The following is a 10,815-nucleotide window of genomic DNA, read 5'->3' as shown; positions in this document are numbered from 1 at the left end:
TACATGAAAATTTAAAATTCAGGTAATAAAATGAGACTATCTAATAAGAAAGTATGCTAATAGGAATGTATAATATCCTCTATAATTAGAAGTGTATAATATCCTCTATAATTAGAAGTCCTAAATTATAGAGGTGACCGTTACTAGACTTACTATTTTTTTTACTTACTACTTTTTTGCTTTGTAACTTGTATATATATACTGTAGCCGATGTCCCTTTGACATACAAGTTTATGAGAATAATTTTTCTCCCATTGGAATTCTTCTCCTTCTCTGAATTCTGCGATTTCGGTTATCATCTTCTTCATGGTTTTATCATGGTATCAGAGCCGTGGTGATTTTCACCACTGATCCGTTCAGAGGGCGTGTGCCCATCAAAGAAGACGAGTTGTGTGACTCGTAGCATTGAGGTTCAGTGTGTGCCGAACCACTTATTCAACCCAGCAATTTTTTTTTTTGAGCGATTTTCTGTCTGAAGCAATGACTGGCAGCAACCCATCCACCTCCTTCAAGATCCCATTGATCAGTGATCCCACGTCTGTGTATTATCTGAGCTCCTCTGACAGTCTAGGTATGCTTTTGAGCCAAATCATTCTTAATGGAGAAAATTATCATGTTTGGGAAAAGGCCTTTCAAAGAGCTCTAAAATCTAAAAACAAATTGAGTTTCATTGATGGGACTCTGGAGAGAACTAAGGCTGATGACATTGATAAGAATACTTGGTATAAATGCAATGCTATGGTTGTTTCATGGATTTTTAATAGTGTTGACAAAAGCATACAAAATACTATAATTTCCTTTGATGATGGTAGAGAGTTGTGGACTGAACTCCAATAGAGATATCATCAAGGGCTTGGTCCCCGAATATATCAATTGAAAGGGGAATTAAATGAATTCAAGCAAGGGTCACTAAATGTCACAGATTACTATGCTAAACTAAAAGGAATATGGGATCAGTTAGACCAGTATACTAAAACCGACACTTGTGTGTGCGCATCGACGTGTAAAACGTTGATCAATTTACTGGAAGAAAGGGAGAATGAAAAGGTTTATAAATTTTTTATGGGCCTCGATGATCAATATGGTACTGTCAGATCAAATATTATAAGCATGGACCCATTGCCTTCACTACTCGCTGTTTTGTTATGATATCAAGAGAAGAATTGCAATTGAAAGCGGGGTAGCGCGAAGATCCAAGGATACAAGTTGTTGCCTTCGCAAGCCGAGGAAAATTAGATCAAATGAGTCAGATAGGAGAAGGGCGAGACTCTGCTGATCTACCCATAGTATGTGCTCACTGCAAGAGACATGGACATGACAAATCCCGCTGTTTTGAAATCATTGGGTATTCGGAACACTAGAAAAACTGAAATGGAGGTAAAGCAGGCCGTGGTCGAGGATGAGGCAATGGAAATCGCGGAGGCAAAGGAGCAACGGCCAATGCCATCCAGGGTCGAGCAGGTGTTGTCACTGAAGAAATGGGAGCGTCGAACAACACTGTACAGATGTCGTCTCTCACACAAGCTCAACTATATCGTTTAATGTCTCTGTTAGGTACAAGTGATTCAGAAAACATGATCCATGATGCACTATTTGGTAAAAAACTTTCCTTGGTCCACTTATCAAATTAGATTATTGATAGTGGTGTGTCACACCATGTTTCTAGTAATCTTAAAGCCTTTGAGAATGTTCAAGAGGCTGGAAGGGATGAAAGAGTTGTCATTGGTTTTTCGGAACTGAAGCCCGGTGAGAGCTTCATGTAAATTTCTTCTTTGAGGTCACCATGCAGAAACACATTATTTACGTCCATTTGATGAAGTTCCCATCCTTTTGTTACTACCACTGCTAAAAAGACACGAACAGATACATGCTTTGTTACTGGAGTGAAAGTCTCTGTGTAATCCTCTCCCCATTTTTGAGTGAAGCCTTGCACAACTAATCTGGCCTTGAAACGTTCAATTCTCCCATCCGATTTGTAATTAATTCTGTAGACCCATTTGCATCCGACCACTTTCTTTCCTAGGGGCAAACTCACAATTTTCCATGTTTTGTTTTCTTCCAAGGCCTTAATCTCTTTGTCCATTGCCTTAATCCATCATTCATCATTGATTGCCTGTGCATAACTGGTTGGCTCATCATGAGAATCGATGGCCGCTAAGAAAGCTTTATGAGTTGGACTAAACTTACTATAGCAAATGTAGTGTGTTAGGGAATGGGCCTTACTTGTAGCCTCTTTTCGAACTGAGTTCACATTGGATGGTGGTAACAATGCGTCACACACATAGTCTCTTAAATACCCAGGCAGTTTTCTTTCCCGTTGAGGTCGCTCCGGTCACAGAACATATTGTTCATTGTCATTTCTTTGTGGTGTGTTCACTGCAGCTTGGTCAGACGCACCTGTTCCTTGTTGTTTTTCCGAATTTGTTTCCTTATCAGCTGTGTGGACGCCTTCTTCATTTGTGCCCATATGTTGGTTGCCATTAGTTCCAACAAGACTCCTCTCATTCCTAAACGGCTCGATTTCATCTTCCACAACCACATGCTCCCCCTCACTTGGGAGTCGTTCTCCTCCAAACGCCTCATTATTGCTAAAAGGAAAGACTTCCTCATAAAAGTGTACATCTCGGGATGTAAAGATATCTCCTTTCTCCAAATTATACATTTTTCATCCTTTCTTCCCATACGGGTATCGAATGAAAATACACTTCTCGGCACTCTCTCCAAACTTATCCTTTCCAATGCCTTGCCTTTTGGCATACGCAAGGCACCCAAAAACTTTAATGTGAGAATAATTGGGTGTTTTCCCAAACAACACTTCAAATGGTGTGTGGCCTCCTAGTATGTTGCTTGGAGTGTAGTTAATCAGATGAGCAGCTGCCATAATACACTCTCCCCAAAATTTCAATGGTAGATTGGCCTGGAAACGTAATGCTCTTGCCACATTGAGGATATGTTGATGCTACCTTTCTACTCTCTCGTTTTGTTGCGGTGTCCCAACACAAGAGGTTTGATTAATGATTCCTTGGCTGAGAAAAAATTCATTGAGAGTCCCTGAGAATTCTGTCCCATTGTCACTATGAACCATCTTGATGTCAACCCCAAATTGTCTCCTAACCGTACACAAAAGGACATGAAAACCTTTTGAGTTTCCGATTTATCATGCAAAAGATACACCCACGTAGTACGTGTAAAATCATCCACGATGGTTAAGAAAATAATGGGCTCCTGAGAGAAATGGAGTATGATACTGACCCCATAGGTCGCAATGTACTAATTCAAAAGCACATGAAGCTTTATTGTCGCTTAAAGGAAATGAAATTCATGTTTTCTTCGCACGATGACATATATCACAACACTCAACACAATTTTTATTATGGTTGAAACCACACACTCTAGATAAATAGGATAATTTTTTGTCAAAAAGATGTCCTAGACGTTTGTGCCAAAGCTTCTCCGTATTCTTCTTAGCGGCCATTGCATGAGCAATATGTGTGTTTTGCAAATAGTATAGACCATCCTTGAGATCACCCAGTCCAATCAGCGTCTGCCGGGTGGGGTCCTGTATTACACAAACATTCAAATAGTAAGTAATAGCACAACCCATATCTTCACTTAACTTTCTTGATGATATCAGATTACATTTAAAATCTAGAATATAAAGAACATCTTTCAATTTGATATGTTTGTCAATCATGATATCCCCTATTTTATTTACTTTCAAAGAATCTCCATTCGGAGAATCCATTCCAACCAATTCCAATTCTAGACTGAACCACACAGATCAAGGGAATAGACCATTCCGATTCTGAAGAATTCTGATTTGAACTGTGAACCAAATGGACCCTAAGAATTGAATAGCCTAAAAACCATGCATCTCCGTTATTAATTTTAATGGTCCAACCATTGAATTTGGTCTGACTCAAATAACAATGGTAAAGGTTTACCTGAATAACCTTACGCATGTTTACATATGATACCATCATTTTAAAAATATTTATGCACTACATGAAAGTTAGTTATACTTTGGGTACATTCATTTTTGGGATTTTGAGATGAGGGAAAGTAGGTCAAACCAAGAAACTCATGTTCTTTTTTCATATTTATGTGGGGATTAGGGAAAGTTTATTTTCCGGAGTATCACTTACCCATCTTCAAGGTGGATAAATTAACTTCCCATCTTGGGAAGTTGCCAACACTTGGATGGGACAAAAATGTCCATTTTGATAATGGAACTTTTCTGGTTAAAATGATCATTATTTTATTTACTTGGAAAATGAAAGAACATGAGTAACTACACTTACCCAGGTAAGTACCTTACCGAAAAGCGAATGGGGCCTTTATGGTAAAATGTTTGTCTTTTTTTTGTACCATTATAAAAGTCGGTTTGAATGATCTATGTTTATTAAGGGGGTGTTCTCCGATGTGAATTGTTTTCTTGTGATAAATGCAAAATATAAAACAAAAACTGGTTTGGAAACAATTTGTTTCTTAGGCCTCATTCGTTTACACTTCTCTACAAAAGAATGTAGGCAAATTGGTCAACTTTTTACATTGACCAACTCCCCTCCCCCACCCCCCATTCCTCACAATTACTAATAAACAAATGTTCCTTTTAAGGCTCTGTTCTACTCTTGATTTGGATTTGACTTTGTCTTATTTGTTTGTTAAGAAGTAAAGTAGGAAATAAAATGAAGCGATCCATAGTTCAAATAAAAGAGAACGAAGATAGGAGGGTTATTTGTTTTGGAGTGTGATAGAAAGTAAGATGATGTGGTGTCCACTTTATATGAGAGAAAATTAAGATAGGAGAAAAGTTGTGAAAATTTTGTATCAATTTTTAAGATGCAAAGCTCACACTACCAATAAGTACAAATTTTGAATCAGGTAAGAGTGCAAATCATATTTCCAAACAAATAAGTCCAAAACTGAACCGCATGCAACATTTGTATTAGCTTAGATTTACTGAAAACAAGAAAAATCTAAAATAAATTCACAAAAAATACATTCTCGAGTTTCTAGTTTAGAGAACATGTTTTCATATGGTTATTTAATATCATGTTCCATAAATATAACTTAAATTCTATACTACAAAATTTTCTTTTACTTTAAAAATCATTGTTTTGATTATTGGTAGCAAGTTGGACCGAGTTAGCCCAAACCTAATCCCTAAAAGTTGGGTTGGGTTGGGTTGGATTGGATTAATGATCAGGTTTGGGTTAGAATTGAATTTTTCCAATCCAACTTCACTTCAGGTCGGGTTAGGATTAACCCTTTGGGTAACCTGAACCCAACTCTAGTATTGCAATTGTACATATGGTATTATAGCCCTGTTACATAAAATCATGTCGATTTGTCTTAACCCATAAGTCCTAACCCTAATGACAAGTTGTCATTAAATATTTTCATTCCATAAGTTCATGTTTTATTGTTTAATTTCATGATTTCAGATTTTAAATAGATCTACTATAATACATGATAGACACTAATCATTTGAATTATTCCTTTTTTTACTTTGTTCTAGAAAAACAATAAAAAACATCAAACAAGTAAATACTTTTTTTTCAAAAAAAAAACAGCTCAAGAAATTTCATTGCGATACAAAAAAAAAAAAAAAGATTTACATCATTTGTGTTTTCTCCCCTTACACTCATCAACTTCCCTTAAATCATCAAACAAGTAGTTACCAATAAAAAATATATATATGGTTCATGGTTGTAAAAGTTCAATGTAGGTCTCTTACTCAAAGATTAAGAGAACTTGGAAATTTTATGAGATTTTAAGAAGATGAATGAAAGATTGGGTTGGGTTAGGGTTGAGGGATTTTAGATGATTTCAGAAACATCTAAGCTGTACGTATTTGATTGCAGTTGCACTAGAGTGTAGATTCCATTTTCTTATTCCTTCATATTTGACCTCTTAGCTTGTTTACCTCTAAAAAGTAAAATGGTGTAGTTTCACCTTATATGCAAGAAGAATGGAGGTAGAAAAATAGTTATTTCTTTGGGAGTACTAGTGAAGTAGGGAGCAAGATTATGTAGGATGAAGGTGGACAAGTTTTGCAGATGCAAGATTGAATCAAATGAGACATAATGTACAAACTTTGTAACATATAAAGGTGCAAATCATAGTTACAAACAAAGTAGATGAAAAACTGGAGTGGGTGAAAATTTTGTATTTGGTTCAGATTTATACCATAACCAATTTCAACTTTATTATTTTGTGAAATAAAACCAACTTGTTTTATACTTCAAAACAAAAATGGTCCAAGATTTCTGCAAGGTTTTTCAAAAAAGCACTATAGTTTTAATTGAAAAAAATCCGACCTGCCGGATTCGAACCAGCGACCTAAGGATGGCTGAAGGCTTTTCCAACTACAGTCCTCCGCTCTACCAACTGAGCTAAGATCGGATTCCGTGATCTATTATTGTTTTCAAATTATATTAGATAAATAATAGTTCCTACGGACGTACCGATTAACAAAACTCAAAGCACGTGATGCTCTAATAAACTCCTGAATAACATTCTTTGTGTGTTCACCAATTTTCAAATAAAATAACACTCGATCCATTCACATCAAAATGCCAAATAGTCGTCTAATTAACATTGCACAAATTTGACAATTTATGTATGCATGAATATGCCTTTCGGGATTTAGGTGGGGATTGATTTGGACTTTGGATCTCAACCCACTTCCGTTCATAATTAAAGCAGAACCTGAACTGGACCAAGGTCTTGATTCTTGAAGAACAATATTCAATAAATCAGGGTCCGAATGCTAGGTAGTAGCAGAATTTAGTTGGGCTCTCAACTCATGAGCTGCATCACAGTGATTCACAAGCTAACCCCCCAAAAAGAGAATATCTCTTGTTTTGTATTAAAATGTTCGATTAGTATATTACCACCAAACTGATCTGTCCAATTCACTGGAGATTCTTTTGGGTGATTATTTCAAACACATAGGACAAATTAAGCAGTAATGCCCTCCACATGCCTCCTATGAGTTTTATATATTATATAATCAAAATCTGTGCATTTTGATGAAAACCCATCTGATTACTTATCACTTTTATGGTGTCTGCTGATTGGTTATAAGTTTTCGCAATATCATGTCTTCCCAGATATTAATTACTCAAAATAATTAATTGTTCAATATTTAACTATTTAATCAAATTCAAATTTAGTTTTTGTATTTTTAATGTCCATCAGATATTAAACCAAATTGGAATCTTTTTTTATCCAATTCAAGTTTACTCGATTCCTACCCTTGTGTGTAAAACCCATGTAAAATGTGGTGTTTCCATTTCAAGTTGAATGTGCTCTATCAAATACTTTCTATGGTGTCGATGTGACAATATTTACATTACGAAACAAACTCTAGAAATGAAAAATAAGTAAATAGAAAGATTATGAATTAACTTTATTTAAGCTAAGTTTTGAAAGCAAATAGAAAGATTATGAATTAACTTTATTTAAGCTAAGTTTTGAAAGCAACAATGGAGTTGCAACTAAATTCCAGTTTGAACAGTCTCCTGGAATTCAAATCAGGCTGTGTTTGGTTTCAAAGAAAAGGTACGGAATTTCAAACTAAACACAGCCGAAAAGAATTTGCAAAGTTGCAAATTGGGAGTAGAAGTTGCAATGACATTGCCTTCTTATAGAATGATATCAGCCAATGTTTTAAAAACTGACGTAGAGGCAAAATGGCTCAGCCTCCAAGTCGTGGGTTATCATCAGTTCAATCGTCTAAGTCCAAAGGGTCAACTCGTGACATGTCAGAAAATTAAGTATATAGATACACATAAACACAACTTCATATTAATTACTTGAATTTTAGATATATCACCACGTGCATTATACATGGAAATTTTAAATTACAATAACAAATGTTGTTATTGTTGTTGTTGTTGTAGTAATCCATTTCTGTCATAAATAAAAATAATTTTTATTTTAACAATTATTTTTATTCAATATGATGTATATACAACATTAAAAATGTTCCCAAATATTTTCGACAAAATTTTGTACTTTTTCATTTTTTGTGTTCTATCTTTATTTACAATAACAATTGTCGTTGTTGTTGTTGTAGTAATCCATTTCTGTCATTAAATAAAAATAATTTTTATTCAATATAATGTATATACAACATTAGAAATGTTCCCAAATATTTTCGACAAAATTTTGTACTTTTTCATTTTTTGTGTTCTATCTTTTTTTAAAATATTTATTATTCAATTATGATATCATGAGTTTCTTTGAAAAATTGGATCGTTGACCCACCATCTAGATAAGAAAATAGCTTTGCTTCCAGATCAGTTTAAATTATATATTTCATCTACATTATATAAATAATTTTTATTTATCACACTTAATTTTTGTTTGATATAATTAATATATAAATTTTTATATATTCTTTTGATTATATGTACTTTTTTATTTTTTAAATATTTATTCTTTAACTACCATATCATCAATGAATCCATTACATTAACAAGATAATGTATAATTATATTCTACATGTAATATATGTATATATAAGTATTATTTATGTTAATTTAAATTTCAATTCAATATTTAATTTTTTTATTTGTAAAAAAATCCTAAAAATTATGATTTAAGATCAAAGAAGAGTTTTTGGCAAAAATAGCATAAGGCACCTTGGGATGCATAGATCTTGAAAAGTTTCCCAAAAAACAAAATATCATTGTAATCAGATATCAGAGTACAAAGTTATGACCTCCAAAACTTTGCATATATATTTAGTATGCAACTCGTGACCAAGTTGAACAATTCAATAGTTCAACTACCAAGGTTGAACGGCTTTTAAAGGATTTCTATGTTTTATGAGACATGGACCCAAAATTGTGACCGGTTTGAACGGTCCAACAATCCAAATCAATGGGGATTGAAAACACTAATATCAAGATGACAAGGTCAAATCCATTCCACGTCTAAATGCCCTATATGAAAGCCCTATAATGGTAAGTGGCCTCTTAGGAGTTCCCTCTTTTGCTTGTTGATCTTGTTTTTCTTCTTGTGTGTATCTATAGGAGAGGGGGAAAATTCCTAGAATTTTTGCAATTCCTATTTGTTAAAACCCTCCTCTAAAAGAAAGATAAAATAATATGAAATCAAAAGAATAAAATCTCCCCACATAATCGGCAAAAATGAAGCTCAACACACTCAAGAGGATGTGGAGTCATAACTCAAAATACAATTTGTTTCCAATTAGGAACATAAAAAATACTAATTGGGATTTAGTACCTTGATTTCTAATTCATATACTAAGTGGCATTTCAAGGGCAATCGTGTATTTAGTCATTAGTTTGCCTCCTCTTCATGTTCCCCCGTAAGACAAAAAATGCATCTATAATTCAATTACAAAATGATAACCAATCAGGTGGTATAGGAGGCTTTAACAAGATAACCATCAAGCCCCATTTGCTTTTCAGTAAGTTATTTACTAAGGTAAATGCAATTATTTGGGTAAGTTTTTCATGGGAAACACTTACCTGAGTAAATGCATTTACCCATGTTCTTTGATTTCTCATGTAAACAAGGCAATGACCATTTTAACCATAAAAATCCATTATCAAAAGGGGCATTTTTGTCTCATTCAAGTGTTGGCAACTTTTCCCCTAAGTGGGAAAGTTATTTACCCACCTAGGAGATGGGTATCACTTACCTACCTAGGAAAATAAACTTTCCCTGGTCCCCACATAAAATTTGAAAAAAGAACGTGGGATTCTTGACCAATGGGAACCAAAATCCCATTGACCAACTTTCCCCCCTCTCAAAATTCAAAAAAAAAGAACGCCCCCTCAAAGATAAGTATCCTATGCCTTTCATCAACGATTTTCTTGACAAACTGCATGGGGTCATGATCTTCTTGAAGTTGGACCTACGCTCGGGTTGTCACTAGGTGTGGGTCAAGGAGGAAGATATTCTTAAGACCGCCTTCTAGACCCACTAGGGGCATTATGAATTTCTGGTTATGCCCTTCAGGCTAACCAACAACCCTTCCACCTTTCAAACATTAATGAATAAGGTTTTCAGTGAGATCTTACAAAGGACAGTGCTAGTCTTTCTAGATGATATTCTGGTTTACAGCAAATCGTAGCCGAACACTAGTAACACCTTTAAGAAGTCCTCAATCAACTCCAAGCTCACTAGTTGTATTCTAAAACAAGTGCCTATTTGGGGTAGATCAAATGGATTAACTAGGGCACATCATCTCCCAAGAAGGGGTAGTGGTGAATCCCTCCAAGGTGAGCTGGATACAAAGCTATCCTTAACCTCAAACCATCACAAAGCTCAAAGAATTTCTATGCCTAACTAGGTACTATCATAAATTCATTAAGGAATATGGTAAGATAGCTAAACCCTTGGTTGATCTGTTGAAGAATGGGGGGTGTGGAGATGGAATCCAACAACTAAAGGAGCCTTCTAAACACTAAAACAAGTTATGGTCACCACACCTATTTTGGCCTTGCCAGATTTTTCACAACTTTTCACCTTGGACTATGATGCCAATGGGGTCGGGATCAGGGTCGTTTAATCTCAAGGTGGAAGGCCCATTGCTTATTTTAGCAGAGCTCACAACCCTCAAAATGTCAACCAATCAAATTACGACAAGGAGTTATTGGCCATTGTTTCAGAAATGGTGGCAATATTTACTCAAACACAAGTTCATAATTTGATCCGACCACCAAAGCCTCAGCTACCTACTGAACCAAAAGCTCAATACCCCCTTCCAAAAAAATTGCTAAATAAAAGCATGGGCTTCAATTCTGAGATACAATACCAAAAGGGGAGGGA

At 35.1% G+C, this 10,815-nt stretch overlaps 1 non-coding gene across 1 annotated transcript; it reads right to left on the bottom strand.

Annotated features, from left to right (window-relative positions):
- Positions 1-6,317: 6,317 nt before the first annotated feature.
- Positions 6,318-6,408, bottom strand: TRNAY-GUA (transfer RNA tyrosine (anticodon GUA)). The gene is given in 2 exon segments: positions 6,318-6,353; positions 6,372-6,408. It is a non-coding gene; the product is annotated as a tRNA-Tyr (tRNA).
- Between the last annotated feature and the right edge of the window lie 4,407 nt (positions 6,409-10,815).

Source organism: Nelumbo nucifera, chromosome 3 (assembly GCF_055504915.1).
Source record: "Nelumbo nucifera cultivar China Antique chromosome 3, China Antique-T2T, whole genome shotgun sequence".
Taxonomy (NCBI): Eukaryota; Viridiplantae; Streptophyta; class Magnoliopsida; order Proteales; family Nelumbonaceae; genus Nelumbo; species Nelumbo nucifera.
This window is presented reverse-complemented; position numbering and strand designations above follow the sequence as displayed.